At 40.7% G+C, this 4,526-nt stretch overlaps 1 pseudogene; it reads right to left on the bottom strand.

The window, feature by feature from the left end:
- Positions 1 to 593: 593 nt before the first annotated feature.
- LOC145405127 (5S ribosomal RNA) lies at positions 594 to 712 on the bottom strand (annotated as a pseudogene).
- Between the last annotated feature and the right edge of the window lie 3,814 nt (positions 713 to 4,526).

Below are 4,526 nucleotides of genomic sequence, written 5' to 3'. Positions count from 1 at the left end.
ACAAAGTTGTGAAGGCCAAAACACTGCGGGACACTTGGTAAAAAAATGGTGCAATTTGAGAGGGACACTCGGCGGAGTTCCTCTCTCTCAGGCAACCCGTGGGCGACTGAGGCGGGAACCAACCAGCGCGACGGAAGGCCTCAGGCTACCGTGACATCATGCTCGGAGCTCAAACTTGTGGCTCAATTCTTGCCCCCCGAAATGGGTGATTCTTTTTGGGCCATAAGTATTGCACGCCTGGCGGACAACGCTGAATACTTCTGACGAGTACTGTATGTTCCCCCAAAGACGAGAGCATGGAAGGAAGATGAATACCATGAGATGTTGTCAGATATGGCTAGCTATTTGCAAAAAATAATTGAGAAAAGCAATAATATAATTTTGGTGAGTGACTTTAACTGTAAAGAGGTGAACTGGGAGGAATGGTACTCGGGAGGCGGCGAGAATTCGTGGGGCACCATGTTATTAAATATTCATTCATTCATTCATTGCCAGACGCCATGTATCCCACACGGGGTGGCCAAGGGCTTAGAGTTAATTGTTTTACAGGGAGGGGCACTAATCCTCCACCAACCCCACTTGACACGTAGGGATGCCAACAGCATCTGGTGTTCCCAGGCGGTCACCCATCCAAGTACTGACCAGACCCAACGTTGCTTAACTTCGCTGATCGGACGGGAAGCGGTGTACTCAACGTGGTATAATAATGTGATGACGGAATGGGTCAAAGAAGAGACACGGTTTCGAGGTGAGGACACACCAGCAAGGTTAGATTTACTGTTCACCAAAGAACCCGATGTAATAGAATCATTGAAATATCTCTGTCCTGATCACATGGTCATTGAGTTGCAGATGTTAATAGGCAACATCGAGCCAAGAGACGAGCTTCATAGACAGGGAAGATACAACTTTGGGAAAGCAAATTTTACAGGATTGAGAAACTTTTTTGAAAATGCGGATTGGAGAAAATTCAGAGAAACAAGAGAGATACAGAGGAAGTGGGATATCTTTCTAGACCTGTTTAATTTGGGAGTGGAAAAATTTGTACCAAGAGTAAGAGGGAAAGAAAACAGGAAAAAGGAGTGGTTTAATAGAAGGTGTATGATAGCAAAAAAAGAGAGAGATAAGGCGTGGAACAATTGGAGAAAGAGAGGTAACAACAGAACAAAGGAAGTATATAAAAGAACAAGAAATGAATACACAAGAATACGTACAGAAGAAGAAAGGAATTTTGAAAAAGGTATAATAGACAAATGCAAGGATGAACCCAAACTGTTTTATAGATTTGTTAATGGCAAACTGAAACAAAAGGAAGGAATCACCAAACTGAAAGTAGAAGGAGAGGTCTTTAAGGATGCGGCAATGCAAGCAGAAATAATGAATAAACTTTTCCAGGCAGTTTTCACTAAAGAAAAGGAGCTTGTGGAAGGGGAGGGAGTGATTAGAAATGTTCAGGTGATGAAAGATATAAAAGTGGAGGTACAGGAAGTGTATAAATTACTGGAAACTCAAGATGTAAGGAAAGCCCCAGGACCTGATGAAATTTCTAACTGGGTACTGAAGGAATGCAGGGAACAACTGGCGGATAAAATTCACAGTTTAATCGTATGCTCACTGGAAGAGGGGAAAGCGCCACAAGAATGGAAGAGGGCAAATGTGGTACCAATTTACAAGGGAGGAAACAGGGAAGAACCCCTGAATTATAGACCAGTGTCTCTAACCAGCATGGTCGCAATATTGTGTGAGAGAATCCTGAAAGACAGGTGGATAAAATATCTGGAAGAGATGAATATTTTGGCTGAATGTCAGTTTGGATTCAGAAGTGGAAGGTCGTGTGTTTCTAACTTGTTGAGCTTCTACTCAAGAGCGATTGATGTAATACAGGAGAGAGATTGTTGGGTGGATTGTGTGTACTTAGACTTAGAGAAGGCCTTTGACAAGGTACCTCATAAGAGACTAATGTGGAAACTAAAATACATAGGAGGACTAAAGGGGAAACTTCTGGAATGGATGAGAGACTTTTTGAGAGACAGACAAATGAGGACAGTAATAAAGGATAAGATGTCTGGATGGAGGGAAGTAACAAGTGGAGTCCCTCAAGGCTCAGTGTTGGCGCCAGTAATGTTCCTGATTTACGTAAATGATATGGTAGATGGAGTGAACAGTTATGCAAGTCTGTTTGCTGATGATGTAAAGATCATGAGGAAGGTAGAGGTTGAGGAGGATTGTAAAATTTTGCAGGAGGATTTGGATAGGATACACAATTGGAGCCGGACGTGGGAAATGAAATTTAATGTAAAGAAATGTAAAATATTGGAAATGGGTAAAAGTACCAGGAGGCCATCACTGAATTATTTGTTGGGTAATGAATTAATCACAAAAAGGAGAGAAGAGAAAGATTTGGGAGTGCTAGTCCAAGATAGTTTGTCACCAGAAAAGCACATTAACAAGATAGTTGGAGAGACTTATAAACTCTTGACTAACATAAGAGTCGCGTTTCATTATGTCGATGAGGAGATGATGAAAAAACTGATAGTGGCCATGATCCGCCCCAGATTAGAATATGCAGTAGTAGTGTGGTCCCCACATAAAAAGAAAGATATAAACAAGACTGAGAGAATACAAAGAACAGCAACCAAGATGGTCCCCAGTCTGGCAGATCTGTCATACAGAGAGAGGCAGGAAAAGCTGGATTTGCCTTCCTTAGAGGAAAGGAGAAAGAGGGGAGACATGATTGCAGTGTTCAGGACCATGATAGGAGTAGATAAAATTGACAAGAGAAGATATGTTTGTACGGGATAAGAGAGCAACAAGAGGACACGGAATGAAATTGAAGAAATCAAGCTGCTTGAAGGATATCAAAAAAATATAGTTTTCCTTATAGAAGTATATACCTGTGGAATAGCCTGGACAAAGAGATTGTCCAGTCTGAAAACTTAAACGAGTTTAAAGCTAAATTTAACTCACTGATAAACAGAGACGAGATCCCACGAGTGTAGCTCATTTCCTGTATATCACAATTGGGTATATTAGGTAAATCCATAAGTATTTGGAACAACTTAGGCGAAGAGGTGGTGCAGGCGAAAACCATTCATGTGTGTAAAAGTAGACTAGATAAATGTGGATATGGGGACAGGACAACACGAGCAGTGCTCAATTCCTGTACACTACAAATAGGTAAATACACACACACACACACACAGCATGGGTAGAATTGGATGTGATGCAAGAAAGGACTGTTATCTGTACGATCAGTTGGCCCAAAATGTTTTGGGATGTGCAAAATCCAGCGAAGAATGTGGAATTGATCGCTAACTCAATACATTGATGAAATAGTAATTTTTTTCTGATTAGCAAATTTGTACCCTAAATTTGCAAAAACCACTTGAGTGTGCGGTAAGGTCAATGAGATGCGAGAAAGGACTGATAGCCTTGTGCTCAGTCCGTCGGAAACGTGTTAGGAAGTGTGAAATCAAACGAAGAATGTGGAACTGAATGTTAACTTATGATAACATGGATGAAAGAGTATTTTTTTTCTGATTAGCAAACATTTTCTTTCCATTTCTTCCCCTAAAATTGCGACACCCTTATGAATGTGGGGTAGAACTCGATGAGGCGTGAGAAAGGTTTGATAACTGTATGTTCAGTCAGTCCGAACTGCATTGGGAAGCATGAAATCGAACGAGGAATGTGAAACTGAACACCAACTTATGTGAACACGTGAATGAAAGAGTTATTTATTTTTATTTTTATTTTTTTTAGCAAACATTTTTGTACCATTTCTTACACTAAAATTGCAAAACCCACGTAGGTATGGGGTAGAACTCGATGAGACGTGAGAAGGGACTGTTTAACTGTATGCTCAGTCGGTCCAAAATACATTGGGAAGCGCAAAATCGAATAAAGTACAGTATGTGGAACTGAATGCTAATTTGCGAGAGCACATGAATGAAAACGTAATTATTTCTGATTAGCATAGATTTTTGCTCCATTTTTTTCCCTAAAATTGTGAGACCCATAAATTTTTGTCTCATCATATGGCCTTGAGTGTGCCCAGGTCAGGTCAGGTGCTTGAATTCAGTCAGTCAATCATGATGAGTCTGGTGGTTGACGTCACTGCATACGACTTTCAAATTTTGTAACCAGGCCAGCTGACTTCCAACGTGAGCTCGAGTTTTTCTGTGTTGATATAACCTGTTGCATTGTGCTGAAAGCGTTAGAACAAAAACGTCTTACCCAACCGTGAGTTACTCAAGGATTGAGCGTACATTAGCATGATCTACTACAGTACATTTTGACCCTGAGATACAATACCCCTAGATGTGAGACCCTGGCTTAGCGATGGGGGTAGAAATACCACCCTACCCAGCCGAACAATGGCCAAACTCCGATATAACTTTTTTTTTTTTTTTTTAAATTCGTGTTTAGGTTGATAGGTAAACTGTTTTTAGACTTAGGTTAATGTGTTTTAGTCATAGGTGAGGTGAATATTGTCATTTTGGGGTACAGTTTACTGTTAGATTTTT

Source organism: Coenobita brevimanus, chromosome 65, assembly GCF_032717465.1.
Source record: "Coenobita brevimanus isolate Jiangsu-jjx chromosome 65, ASM3271746v2, whole genome shotgun sequence".
Taxonomy (NCBI): Eukaryota; Metazoa; Arthropoda; class Malacostraca; order Decapoda; family Coenobitidae; genus Coenobita; species Coenobita brevimanus.
This window is presented reverse-complemented; position numbering and strand designations above follow the sequence as displayed.